This window comes from Acartia tonsa, chromosome 7 (genome assembly GCF_053477335.1).
Source record: "Acartia tonsa isolate MP-2025a chromosome 7, ASM5347733v1, whole genome shotgun sequence".
In the NCBI taxonomy this organism is placed as follows: Eukaryota; Metazoa; Arthropoda; class Copepoda; order Calanoida; family Acartiidae; genus Acartia; species Acartia tonsa.
In genome coordinates, this window is record NC_137266.1 from 43,633,521 (window position 1) to 43,649,127 (window position 15,607).

Sequence of the window (15,607 nt, forward strand, 5' to 3'; positions counted from 1 at the left end):
CACTTGACCAATAACACTCTCCTTTACATGGAAGCTTCTTACAAGTCCCGGGAAAGGTTCTATATCCTTTTAAGGGGAGGTTACCCGAGAAAAATATGACATCTCTATTTTTATCTCTTTATATTAGAAAGCTTTACATTTTATATCTTTTTTCTCTCTTTTTATTTCTTTTAATGAAAAGGTTTAATTCAAATAAAAACTTTTTATGATCTTTACTTCTTTGAAATTATCAGGGATCTTAAGGGATAAGACAATGGACGATAAATTGAACACAGTAATAGGGTCTGACTGATTATGACGTAACAAAAAAAAATTAGCCAATGAGAGGCCACTATAAATTTTACCATTGGTCAATAACGGCCTCTCATTGGCTAATTTTTTTTTGTTACGTCATAATCAGTCAGACACTATTACTGTGTAATGCTGTGAGTATTGGTGCAAAAAATATGACGTAACAAAAAAAATTAGCCAATGAGAGTCCACTATAAATTTTACCATTGGTCAATAATGGCCTCTCATTGGCTAATTTTTTTTGTTACGTCATATTTTTTGCATCAATACTCACAGCATCTTACTGTGTTCGATAAATTAATATATACCTCCACTGATGATAAGCAAAATTATCCCCTTTTTAGATTAAAGTTATTGGTTGGAAAGTTCGGTCACCAACCAATGAAAATTTAATTAAAGTACCCAAAGTATTTGCATTACCGAATATAATATAACGTAGATAAAAAAGACTTTGGGTACCAGTATAATTTGCAGTCCAATGTCCCCTCCATCCCTAAAATTATACTTCTTTAATGGCTGTATGGCCGTGCGTAATTCTAAGTAGCGAAGCTACTCCACAATTAGGTTATGTACGTCCATTTATCTGTCACAGTACATTTTGAAAAAAATTTAAACATACATTTCAAAAAGAAAAATATTTATTTGAATGATTTACTTACACACAACTACTTACTTGGGAACTAAGAACACCCCCTCCCCCCCCCCTCCCTTTGAATGTTTATTGCTTCAGGTCAGGTTAGGTGTAGCAATGCAGGGTTAGGTCACCGCTAATATAGGCCTCGCAGGGTTAGACCACCGCAAAGGTTAAGCTTAGGGAAAAAATTATTCCCCCCCCCCCCAAATTTTTTTTTTTTTAATTTCTTTCCAAGATACTGGTTAAGGTTACCAGTGCTCATCCGGCTACTTGTAAGCTATTATCCAATATCTGCTAAAATCAAAAATGAACTAAATTGAAAAACCTCAATGATCTGAGCTGTTATAGAGATATTAAAGATGCACAAAAAATGCATCAAAAATTGAATTCAAAAGGTTTCCGATTTCGAAACAAATTTCTCAAGACCTAATTGACCCTAGCCTACAAACAAGAATGACAAAAATTATAAGGAGCAAACTTTGTAATGATGAAAAACGAAAACATTGGTCAGGGGAATATTCACAAGAAATTCCAGCCAGTTTCCAGTTTTACGGACAGACGAACATTAAACTTTGCGCTCAATATTTTTGGGAATCTTCACGAAAAAATCGCATCTATCTTTAATTTCAGCTGTTAAAATCCTCCCAAAACAAATTCAACTCACGGTTATATTAATGTTTAGAATAGCTATGCTATTTAAGAAAAAAAATTGAAAAGGGTTAAGAAAATCCCCGCAATCCCCCCCCCCCCTAAAAAACCTGGCGGGTGGGCGGGAAACAAGTGTTTAAGCCCACTAATAATTTAGGATTACTCACGGACAGTCACATAAACTCTGGATTATTATTTAACTAAATTTTTATGAAAACAAGGATGACAACATCCACAATAGCGAAGCTCTGAAACGATAGAACAAACGAACATTATTACTTATAGAGTGTTAGAACTGAATAATCAGAATATTGTATAAAAATCGAAACAAAATTGTAAGTAAATTTGTTAAAAAATTGCTTAAATACAGGATGTTTAAGGACATACTTACATTTTTAGACCCGCATATATGGCTCAGTGGTTTAACGTCCGCCTATCTGTTGGGGAGGTGTCGGGTTCGAGTCCCCAGACCGCATCAATACTAAAAGATGTAAAATTAGTACCTACCCAGCGAAACTTTAAGAAAAAAAGGTAGCATGCTACCTTTTTCGATATCTATAAGAGTAGCATTTTGGAGAACTTTTGTGAGCTCGTATGATGGTAGCTAGTTAGTATTTGCGAGCTCCTACACTAGTAGCTTAATACCTCATAATTTATTAGCTTTTCTGCTAACATTGGCGATCTCGTAATTACTAGCTAAAGAAAAAACGCGATGTCGCTTAAATGTAGCATTTTATATAGTTAACAAACATTTACAAACAAACACACAATCAACCCATGATCAAAATTGATATGAGAGAAATATAGTTTATAATTTTGCCACTAGGGACTCAAATAATTTGTGAAGATTGTTTTAATTCATCTGTTTTCCAACTGAAAACAATAAAAAATGGTAAGGCATAACATTTTATAGTGATGATAGTCTCTGGTAAAAAAATTATTTTTAAAAAGGCTTTCTTTTTTTAAAATCACAACAAATATATAAAATTATCTTAGTGATTGTTAAATTTAGCCAATCCCTACAAGATCTTTACACTACAAAGTAAAAATTAACTTGTATAACATGTAAAGACTTTTAAATGGGTGATGAAGGAAAGACAAATTTGGTATACTCTCTCTCTCTCTGTATATCTCTCTTTCCCTCTCTCTATCTCTTACCCCCATCTCTCTCTCCCCCTCTCTCTATCTCTTACCACCTTTTCACTCTTCCCCTCTCTATATCTCTAATCCCCTCTCTATATCTCTCTTTTCTCCCTCTCTATATCTCTCTACCCCTCTCTATATCTCTCTTCCCCTCCCTCTCTATATCTCTCTTCCCCTCCCTCTCTATATCTCTCTCACTTTGCCCCACTTCCTACTAAAATTGGCCTAATTGCCCCTACCCCTCCCTATATGTACTTTGATTCGAGCATGTAAGAGTTGGTATAAGAAATGTTTCGAGTCGCCGTCGAGATCTCCTTTGACGCATTTTTAATTTGTGCTACTATTGTGTGACTTCGCTTCATACTCTGCTACGATATCGATGGCGACCTCGCATGCTACCTTTTGCTTGAAAGGACGATTTTCCAACGTTATTCGCCAAAAAATTAGGTGTTAATTCATGGCGAATGGAATTCGAGGTAGCATAGGACTCGGTACATATATTGCACGAGCTCGTAGGCGACTCTACGGAGAAATGTCTTGCTGGGTACTGCTGCTCTTTCAGGCGTTAGAGATTGGAGTAAGAGTAGGGGGGAAGCCTTAGCCCTAAATCAGGTATGCATGGGTGGTCCTTGGCATGGTGCACTAATGATCGAAAAACGCTGTAAGGTCATAGGTTGATTGAAAAGTCCTTGTGGACTAGCATTGTGTAGTAGCTCACTAGTGTATTAGTGGCGTTTGTTAGTTCAACGACTAGGAGTCATGTTAGATCCTAGGTTGCATTGAAAAGTCCTTAGGATTTGATGTGGCTTCGGTCATTGCTGATACAGCGTCATGTTCATGCTTTGGTTGCATTAATTGTCGCAATAACACCGTGACCAAAAAATCACGGAACCTTAACTCTCCACCCTTAAGTTTGACGTGTAAATTACCCACAGGTTCTAATTAAAGTGTCAAGGAAACTGTTGGGAAGGATGCAACTCGAATCCGCGTCATACCAAAGACGTTAATAATGGTACCTACCTGCATTGTTCGGCACAGGACATAAAAAATGCAGAGTAGGGGGAATGCCTTGGCCCCAAACAGGCGCAACTCATTACCATGCACATTTAGGATCTCCAGACAAAGATCATGCAATCAAAGGGTTGGTTGTCTGTAATGTACTGTACTACGGGTATGAGGTGAAGGACCAAGAGTCTGGCCTTGAGTTGACAAGTTGACTGTTCAGTCCAGGTGCAACTCACCCACACGACATTAACATTAACATACATTTTTAGGACTTGATTATAGAGATGCTTAGCTTATTACATTGTACTTTGTTGTCCAAGGAATCTGTATTCCAAAAATCAGAACAATTGGATAATTTTATCATAAAAAATATTTTTGTTAAAAAAGTTGAAAATCAACATGTTTAGAATAACTAACTCTTTCTCTGATAATGTTAAAAAGTAAGGAAGGAGGGGACATTGGACTGTAAATTAAATTGTTACCCAAAGTTTATAAGCACGTTCTATCATTCGTTGCCTTAGATGTTGGTTAATCTTATTAAATCCTGGTTGATTGGTTCAAATCAGCTGTCCAAACATTTCGATGAATAATTTAAAATTTGATTAAAGATTATTTGTGATGAACATCAATTTATCGGCCATTGTCTTATCTCTTAAGACCCCTGATTAAAAAAGACAATATTATTCTTTATGTTTAGGTATATCTCTGTTAGTTAGGGTTAAGGTGTGTATTAATTTTGAGGGGGTATAAATGGGGCGGAGAATTAAAAAAGGATATTTCGGAATACTAAAATTTTTCAGTGAGAATGGGGTTACATCCATTTTCCACCCCCACCCCTTCCTACAATAAAATATTTATAAAAAAAAATTTTACACACAGAAAAATTTGAAGGTAGGGTATGTCCTATTTTTTATTTATAAAATTGTTATATCGACAAATCCCTGGAGATTCTATAATATTTTTAACAAAAACAATTTTTGCATTAAGTAGCACAGCAACGGCAACTCGTCAATACTTCTTTTATAATTTTCGACTAATTTTCGAGCAAATGGTGCTGTTTTTGAAATTTAATTAAATAATCACATACATTCCCTTTTTGGGAGTGATTGTCGTACCCTTACCCCCCTCAAAATAGCCCAAAACCTGCCTTGTGCTTTACTAAAAATATGTCCTGCTGTTGAAAGATTCCCGTATATTTACACTCAGCTACTATAATGTAAGGTTTTTTTCAGGCAGTTGACCGCGGATACGAAGATGTAGGAACAATAAGTCTTTATTCAAACAATTTCTACAAAATATTATTGATTCTAGTTTAAAAGAAAAAGTAAGAATATATATTTTTTATGGAGGGGTGGTCGATTTTCCCAACAAATAGTAATAAAACCTTTCCAGGACCTACGCAAAGAGACATTGTAAAGGATAACCATATCGGTTCAGCGGTTAGCGAGATCTTTCGGTGCAACAGAAATGCAGACTCAAAAACGTACCTCATGTTTCGTTTATATAAGGATTTAAACAGCATTTTAATTAAAGTAATACTGATAAGTTAAACGTTTTATCAACATTATAATTGCGCTATTAATGAAAAAATATTAGTATGTTTTCATACGGGACGTTTTGCTATGATTCGTATATGTTATTTTGTAGGACATATCTTTTTACCTCTCCATTGCGCTCTGTCACCCTTTCTTTCTCTCTCTCTCTCTCTCTCTCTCTCTCTCTCACTGATTATTTCTACCTCTGTCAAACTCTTTCCTTTTCCTCCTCTCTCTCTATCTCACGCTGCCAGAAAGAGGATGGGAGAGGGGGGAGTATTACACCGTGCAGAGTCGTTATCTCTCTCCCTTTCCCTTTTCTATCTCTTTCTCTGTCCCCTTCCCCCCACATCTTGACTTGTAGAGCTTACTCTTAGTTTTATATGAGATTCGATTGCCATGGGAGCGATTATGTGCGATTTTTGAATTTTTAACGTGATTTTTACATAAAATAAAGTGATTTTTCAAATATAATACATCTAAAATAGTGAAATAATTAATATTTGTTAATAATAAATGAAAATAACTAAAGAAAATTGAATTTATCAAGTGAATAATAAGATTTTTTAAAAAGTGAAATCTTACGTTTTAAAAATAATCTTGAAGTTACAAGAAGTTTAAATAAAGATTTTGTGATTTTTTTGTGTGAATGTTACTTATAAAAGGTAAATTTTAAGATTTAAAATCGAAGCTTTTCTACAATTATAAAAAGGCCGAATGTCCTTACGTAGGTCCGTTTGCAATGAATTTTAGCAATGTTAGAGCAGTTCTATTGATTTCAAACCTTGCATGAAGATTCCTGGGATGATAAGGCATAATATCTTAAGCGAAGAAATTCTATAATCATTGCCAGAAAGTTCGCGTGTCTATCTAATTTAAACAATGTTAAATCATCGTATCAAAATGATTTTTGTAGATAGGGATTTCTAGGTCGATTAGTCATGTTGCTACAAGCCCGGTTCGCCATGCAATTTTTCAAATTATAAAATATCAAGATTTTATGTTTTAATTAAAATATTTTGAACAATAAAAATACAAATTACTTAAATTCTTAGATAATTAACGTTATTCAATTTTCTTAAATATAATAACCAGGGTTATTAAATTATATGACAATGGACGATAAATTGAAATGCATCCCTAATAATTAAAATGTTTGAATACTGCTATTTTGGACCAACTGTTAAATTTATGTACATTCTCAATGATTATAAACAAAATCAACCCTTCGTAGTTTACAGTTAGTGATTGAAACGTTTGGACACTTAACTTAAAAAACCTACAAATTAAGATTCAATAAAAATATCCCAAGTTTTTAGGGTAACGAATAAGATAATATGGTTCTAAAAACTAAGTTTAATTTACAGTCCAATGTCCCCTCCCTCCCATGAAAAATAACTTTAAAAATGAAAACATGAGTTTTCTATTCAAATTTTCTAAACCACTTGTTATAAGCCAAGAGTATTTTTGTAAAACGACCAGAAATTTATTTTCAAAATCAGCCAAAACTATAGAGACTTACTTGGCTGTTTTAGTCCAATTTTCATGGTATTTACGTCGATATTGTGCCTAAGCTTACTATATTTATAACGCAATTTTAAAAATGATATACAATGTTCTTACATAAATTTATTAACATCCAAGTTTATAGATATAATGATATTCCCTAAAATAGCCTAAAACCATCGAAGAGCCAAGGACGGGAGGCCCTTATCTATACAGCCGTTTTAGGGATATGAAGTATCATACAGGCACTCAAACATCTACTTCAATACAAATAACTAGAGGTTACGCCCTAGCCTCTAGGGGATCTGCATTCAAAGAGGCAGGGAAGGGATAGAAAAATAGCTTAAAACCACCCAATACTTAAATCTGAAAAAAGTATGGCCTAAAACCATCAAAGGAGCAAAGTGAAAAATACCTTAGAAAGAGAACTGAATCAGTTTAGTAGTTATATTAAGATATTAAGCTTCAGACAAAAAAAAACCTTAGTACTTTTTAAATTTTACTAGTGGCTTCGCCCCCTAGAAGCCTCTAGGGACACAATTTGGAGGGGGAAAAGTCGAACCCCTCCCCATATTTCAATTTGAGTTTTAAAAGAAAAAGTTAATTTTTTTTGGGAGGGTGGAGAGACCCTACCCCAAAATATTGAAAATTTTTCCCATGACCTATAAGAAGCTTCACCCTAAAGGAGGACCACATTGGTTCAGCGGCTACAGAGATCCTTCACTACAGACAAAAAATAATTTCTTCTTTATTTACCTAACTACTTTGTATTATAGATAGGATTAATAAAATATTTTGTTATTTTGTGAAAACTTCCCTATCCTATTGAAACCAACCCCCTTATCCATATTTTAAACCCCCTCCCCCACCCCTTTTTAATGTTATTTTTTAAAAATTGACCATTTCTATCCAGGGACGTAGGGATAGGGCACTATATGATAAATAAATCTCACCCCTTATTCTTGTTCGTTAGATTCTGTTATTGGTATATGAAAAATGATATAGAAATAAAGTATTGTAGATTTATTTTATCGCCATTTTCCCCTACCTCCCTGATTTTTTTCTATCCTTAACCATTTTATTGTTTTTGCCCCCCCCCCCTCCCCTTACACCCCTAAAATCTTTAAAAAACCACCCCTACAGTTAGTAAATCTGATGTCTTATCATTTCCGCGAATATGACATACTTGCAAAATGGTTTACATAAGTGCAAGAAAATGTATGTAAAAATTTGAACGTTGGATTTTCAAATGTAGGGAAGGAAAATTTGGTTGCTCTATTTATGATTTTTGTAATTTTGACACTGCACTGTGATAAAGTGAAAATAAAGTTTTAGTTCTTAAATTTTAAAAACTTATTTTTACCTAGTTTAAATTAACTTAAGTAAAATATTTAAAAGTTAACATATAATATATATTGACTAGGTATACTCATTAATTTTTTTTTGTATTTATTTTAAAGATGTTTTTAAACCTGGCTTCAAAACTCGTTTTTATACTTATACGTTTTATATTTGTTAAAAGACTCAATTCCTCTTTTAAAAATAACAGGAGGTCTTTATTTTGTGTTTATGTAGCTTAAAATTTCGCTAACCGCTGGGTTTTTATGGTTTTTCTTTACGGCGAAGCTTCTCATAGGTCTTGGGAAGGTTTATAACTATTTTTAGGGTGGAAATTCCCCCCCCCCCCTCTTCTGTAAAAAACATTGGATAATTTTAATGATATGAGTGAATTAAATGAAAAAAAAAAACATCCCGCTCTGCAGTAATAACGTCTATTTTAAATATTTTAGTAAATTGATAATTTTGCGTAAGTGGTGAAACATCCATGTTAAACAAAACTGAACCTGTCTTTTTTAAATAAGTGTTCATATAAACTGAAATATATACGGATTTGTCAATTATAGCTAATTCTACCTTAGCCTTTAAAGCCCATGTACGTAAAATCTAAATACAAAAAGAAGAAATGAAATAAGACTATTTTTTTTTAATTAGTAAGCTATTTTATATAATTAAAGTTAGGGAGGGGGGGGGGGACTTCTTCCAAATTTACTTAACCTCTGTTGAAGGGGTATTTACCCCCCTCAAATTTTTTAACGACTCTTTTTAAACAACTCAAAATTTGAAAAAATACATAAGATTACCCACAACAGTCCTTTGAAACCCCTAATTTTATCCCCATCAAAATAAAAAGCTTAGACGACCCTGGAAGCTTTCATGAAGTACATCTCTTACCTTCCAAACATTAATTGCAACAGGAGAAAAGATTATTTCAACATTTATTGTCCTATTCCCAAATCATTGATTATGAACCGGACCAGACAACAGTCCCCTTTAATTGATCTCCTTGCTAATATTCTTATGATCTGTAATGTGGCAACGTTCAAACTCTACCCCTCCCCCTCCAATAGTTAGCCTGACAAAGTGACCACCTGACAAACGATATGCAACTAAAGTGTACCTAGCAAATTTATAATATTTAGACCTGTTAATTTTATTAATAACTTGCGATTACGCCCCCTAGCGTCTAGGGGCTTTTTATTCGAAGGTTTAGAGATCGATTGAAAAATAGCTTAAAACTATAAATAAATTAGCCTAAAACCATCTTTAGACCTATGTCTGTATATATATCTCACTAGCCACTAAACCGATTGAGTTCTCCATTTTTGGGAATTTTCAAATAGGTTCCTGGATTGATTAGGATATTTTATTTCTAAATTAAAGTCTCATTTTTTTTTTGTTAGAGCGCCTCTAGATGCTAGGGGCGAAGCTGCTAGCATGCTAAATAGAATTAGCAAATGAATTTTAAACTTCTTTTTAAAGGCTATTTTTATTGTTTATTGGGTATTGTATTCATTTGATTTGGGATTTAAAATGTTTCCTTGATATTGATAATACAAAATCGCCAAAAAAAAGCTTTAAACCAGGAAATTATGTTCATAGTTAGCGCTGCAATAACAAGCTTATAAATTTTGATGCAAAAAGTATATTGAAGTATTATACAGAGGAATTTTCACAAGAAAAAATCAGGGTTAGACAAACAAACGGACGTACTGACCGACCGTAGTGCCAAACCAACCTATAGAGAAGCTGAGCAATGTTTTTTTTTGTATTTTGCAATTTATAAACACTCGTAAATATTTGTTATTTGTTTCTGATACAGAAATTCATTGACAGAGGCCAATAAAAATCATAATCTAATAAATACAAAATTCTGCCATTGATACCTGGCTTTTAAATATGTAACGGTATGGTTTGGTGGTATATTTATTTAAACGCTAGTGCCCTTTTCTTCCCTGAAGAAAGTTCCTCGAACTGATAATAGAGAAAATACCCCCCTCCCCACCCGGCCCCCCTGATAATTTAAAAAAAAACTTTACACATGTATTTCTAGTCCCTAAGGGAAACTCTGGGGAAGGAAGGGACATTGGACTGTAAATATTCTTGGTACCCAAAGTTTCATAATGATACTTCTTATTCAGGGGCTTAATACTTTGGGTACTTTTAGCATGGCTAGCAATGTCCAAGCTTTTTAGCCATTTTTAATTTACAATGATTTATTTCCTTTTGTCCTATCCCTTAAGACTTTCACAATAGCTTTTGATAGCTTATTATAGGTTAGGTTAGGTAAATGTAAATGTTAATGCCCCGCAGGGTTAGAGCCCCCCCGCTGGGGCTAGGAATGGGCTACTGTGAAAATATGACAACCTCATTTTCTTCCATGATCCAAACATTTTAATTGTGGTCCATTTTCTTTTTAAGGGAAACTGCTGAAAATTGAATACAATTAAATTTTATTGTTTGATAAAGCTATTTACACTTCCTCATAGCTATTTTATTCATCAGCGAATAATAAATAAATTTCAAATTGTTTTATTTTTTGATTTCAATCTTTATAGCTATAAGAATAACTTTTTTATTAGCATAGCTACAATATAGGTTTTAGAGGCTAGAGGCAGCGCCTTTCCTGAATATTTTCTAGCAAGCACATACCTAACCCGATCCTTTATTTTTCTCTGTGCCCTAACTAGGGTTGACAATCCTTATCCGAATCCGGGATCCGGAATCCGCCCAATTTTTGGTCAATTTTTGAATCCGAATCCGGAATCCTTTTTAATAGTGGATTCGGATTCTTAATTGGTAGGCTAAAATTAGCGTCTTAAGTTTTGTCTTTTAACTGCCGCTTTTTGAAGGCAAAGATTATCATTACATATAAAATCTTTTAAAATCTGGTTCGATTATCGAAAGTGAATTATAGAGAACACCAAGAACATTAATTTTTAGGACATATGTAGCACTTAATTTAAATTAAAAAAAAAAAATCCTTTTGAAATATTGCTAGGTAGAATCCGGAATCCGCCAAAAATAAGAATCCGGAATCCGCGGAAATCCGCCATTTTTTTGACGGATTCTTGTAAGAATCCGAATCCGGTCCAAAAATTTGACGAATTGCCATCCCTAGCCCTAACCCTGCGGGGCTTCCCTGTACCCAATATAACCTAAACTATCTCAATGTAAAAAATAAAATGAAAAACTAGTACCTTATTTTCAATTTATTTCAAATTAATGTGGATGAGGGGCTTTGTGCTAGACTAGGTGCTTTGAGGGAAATTTTAAAATCATTTCAAAAGCTTTTAGGTCCTAATCAATAACCTATTATTGAATGTAAGTAGAAAGTAACTTCACTGTGCTAAAAGAATGGATATAAGATATACGTGGATATATTACCTAACAGGGGAAAATTTTTCGTCAATATTTTTTCTAATCTTAACCTCATTTAATGGTCATTTCATTAAGTAGGAGGGGAGGGGATGGATAGGGAGTATTGTTTTTTCTGCCAGCTGCGAGTATTACTTTTATCTAAGTGCATGAAAATCTGGTGCAACATCCAAGTAATAATATATCGATTGTTAAAATATTTTTTTTATTTGTTCAATTCAATTCTTATTTTCATTTTCACGCGTGGCTATTGTCAATAAAGTGCTTTTATAATGACGTTCGATTTTTTAGTAGCGCAGCTACCATATAACTGGCACTGGTCAATCCATACGTACGTCCTTTAACTCCACTTACTGAACTCTGGATCAATTTTTATTAGTAGTGAAGCTACTGTTTAATTCAAAATGCTTGTTTTTTATGCCTGTCAGTCTAAAGTTGTATAACGACGTTATTCGTTGGCTTAAAAACTTTTCATTGTTGGAACACCGAACTTGTGATGTCCAAACTTTTTGGTCAGTAATTTATTATTTTGTTTGATTAAAAATTATTCATATATATTTTTTGCAGGTATGTTCTCAATTGAATATTTGGAATTGAATGTCCTTGTAAGAAATGCCAGACAAAGGTTGTGCAATCAAAGTCTCAGTAAGCGGCTTATGATATGTCTACTGTAGAATATTCTTTTCTTATGGCTATCATAACTTATTACAAGGCTATTCTATATTATTCTATGTCATATGGCTATTCTAAATTATTCAATGACACAAGGCTATTCTAAATTATTCTATGTCATATGTCTATTCTAATTTTCTATGTTGTATGGCTATTCTAAATTATTCTATGTTATATGGCTATTCTAAATTATTCTATGTTATATGACTATTATAAATTATTCTATGTTATATGGCCATTGGCTATTCTAAATTATTCTATGTTATATGTCTATTCTAAATTATTCTATGTCACATGGCTATTCAAAATTTATCTATCAAATATGTCTATTCTAAATTATTCTATGTCATGTGGCTATTCTAAATTATTCTATATCATATGGCTATTAAATTATTCTATGTCATATGGTTTTTCTAAATTATTCTATGTAATATTAGCTATTCTAAATTATTCTATGTGAGTCATATGGCTATTCTAAATGATTCTATGTCACATGGCTATTGTTTTTCCAATTATTTCTCTTAAGTAGGAAGTATAGTATAGTATTGAAATTTCATAGAAAAACATGAATAAAATATGTTTCATCATTCTCGCAAATTTTCATTTAATATTTGTTGAAAAAGGAAAAATAGAAAGTTTGTTTCATAGTGAGAGTTTCATTAACATTTTTATTATCAATGGAACTGAAATGTATTTCAATTTATCGTCATTTATTGTCATACACCTGTTTAGCAATAATAAGCAGTTTTGATGATTTGATAATTAAGATTGCGGAAATGTTGGCGCACCTAGGAATGAAATTATAGACTTGAGCCAATAGACCATGTAAGAATTCATAGGGATTGGTCAATTGAAGAAAAAATAAACTTCCTTTAATTTCTACGAATAAAAATGACTTTTTTATAATGTTTTTATTATGGTATCTAAAGGGATAAGACAATGGACGATAAAATGATGTTTACATCCAATTATGATAAACAAAATGTCAAATTATTGGGGAAAAGTTTGATCACTGATATTTTGTACCATCCAATCAATATTAAACAGATAGACAGTCACTGAATGAAGGAGTTTAAAAAACTGTAGTTACCAACTGAATTTAAAGTCCAATGTCCACTCCCTTCCTGGATTTTACAATATTATATGCTAAACCATGCACCCTCTTTATCCCTTTCACTACATGACCAATACACACCCATAATTATTTGTTATTTTGAGACAATTTTTTTTATTTAAAAAAATGTCTTGCTTGTGTGTCCATTTGTCTATTAAGATCTCGAAAACGACTGAACATAAGGTCTACAATATGTATTGGTCTATTGGTCATGTTTTAGTCTATTTTCTTCATGATAGTATGTCCCATTTACTCATCCTAACCCTAATATTGGATATGACAGATTAATCATAGAAATAGATTAGAGTAGCTGCACTATTTAAAATGCCCGACACCTTTCAAATTTATTTTTGAAGTACATTTGTTTAATGTCCTCAATTGGTCATTTTTCTAAGGAAACACAGTACGCTATTGTTTTATTTCTTAAAGAGAAATTTTGATAGGGGATCTTAAGGGATATACCATTGGACGATAAATTAATGTGCATTCCCAATATGTGCTATTTCTTCCCCTACATACATATGATATTCCAGTATGATATCGAAACCGATTAATATCTGCTGGAATAGAACTGGTTCTCAGCCATACTTTAAAGGGGGGGAGCGAAAGTGACACTTTTTGAAACCAAAACTAAAAGTCAACAAAGGAACTCAACTAAAAAAAGAGTTACAGGTCTGAGATTTTGCATGGCAGTTGCTTTATAGGGGTAAAATATGGAACTGTGAAGAAACGGCGGCGCAACCGCCGAAAACCGCCGTTTCCCGCCGAAATTTTTTTTGCCTTTTCACGGCGGTTTTCGGCGGTTGCGACGCCGTTTCTTCACAGTTCCATATTGTACTCTATAAAGCAACTGCCATGCAAAATGTCAGACCTGTAACTCTTTTTTTTAGTTGAGTTCCTTTGACTTTTAGTTTTGGTTTCAAAAAGTGTCACTTTCGCCCCCCCCCCCTTACTACAAGTTTGTTGGCCCGTCAGCTTTCGGCCCCTAAGAGCTAACAAAACTTGTTAGCCCCGAAACTTTTGCTTAACTCTCATTAATAAAAAATTATTTACTCTTAATTCTTTTGCTTATTGGATATTTGGGAGTATGTAAAATGCGCATATTAAAATTTGCGGTAAAGATTGTACACCGCTGTTTCATGCTAATTCTAAAATATCCGCAAAAAATCAATTAATTTTTGCATCTCAACTTAACCACCCATCCCTCTACACCTCACCCCCCCCCCCTCAACCCATCACATCTTTAAAGTTGCAATTTTGGGGGAAGGGGTTACAAAATTTGTAAAAAAATTTTTAGCACAGCTACTCTATAACTGTTAAATGTCTAACCGATAGTTAATGGAGTAAATTGATTACTAACTTTCTTGTATAATGACTGATTTAAAAGAAGGTTCTATTTAATGAAAATTATATATTCTTTTATTTATAAGGAATTTTCTTCAAAACACTTTCCCGTATGGCTTCGAAACCGATTAATATCCGGTGGATTAGAACCGGTTCTCAGCCATACCGAAAAATTAGTATAGCATCTATTATATCCAGTTTCCTCTAATGTGAAATATAAAAATGTACAAAAATGTAAAATCTGTTTATAACATAATGCGATAATAGTTATTTCTTGCATCGTATTATAAACGGCTTTCCGCGGATATAGAAAGCTGGATATAATACGATGCTAGACATAGTTTTTTCGTATGGATGAGAACCGGTTCCTATCCACTGGATTCGAATAAATACGAGAAAAAACTTTACCAGTCTTTATTAAACAAAATTGTTGTAAGGGTGTCTTTCTTTTAAATGAGTCCTTAAATTGCTCTGTTTTACTGCTATCCAATATATTTAATGGCACCACCTATACAAAATGCAATTTTTTAACACTGGCATGATATATTATACTCTAGGTGGAAATAATTTCTGGGTTTTAAGCATATTTAAAATTATAATACCCTTCAAAAAGGTGCCTCTATGTGCTAGCTAAAAAGCTCTGTTTGGTGAATTTTAGCATAATAGGAAAGGCTTCAATAGGTTAATATTTTCTACATATATTGCAGTCTACTCTTCTTTTTCTGTTTTAATTTTTTCATATTTTAGTTGCGATTCCTATGTACAAAGTTATCATTGTTTTGCCACCTAAGATAACAAATAACACAAAAGTCACAATATATTGATTCTTTGGAATATTTACTATTTTCAAATTCTCTTGGACTACCTAATAAAAAGGCAAAATTAATGCTGTTTAAAAATATTTAAAATTATATAAAAACACTATTTTGTAATAGCTAGCTTCCTAAAGATATTATTTTTTGCCATTGTGCTATCATTTCCGTATAGTAGGTACTCTAC

The 15,607-nt window shown here is 33.0% G+C and overlaps 1 protein-coding gene across 2 annotated transcripts in view; it reads left to right on the top strand.

The window, feature by feature from the left end:
- Window positions 1-5,631: 5,631 nt before the first annotated feature.
- LOC145323816 (ras GTPase-activating protein raskol-like) overlaps window positions 5,632-15,607 on the top strand; it is a 122,664-nt gene continuing 112,688 nt past the window's right edge. For both annotated transcript variants that reach the window (XM_080166374.1, XM_080166372.1), the window contains exon 1: window positions 5,632-5,921. The gene's annotated coding sequence lies outside the window, so the exon portion shown is untranslated. The remainder of the gene's footprint in view (window positions 5,922-15,607) is intronic.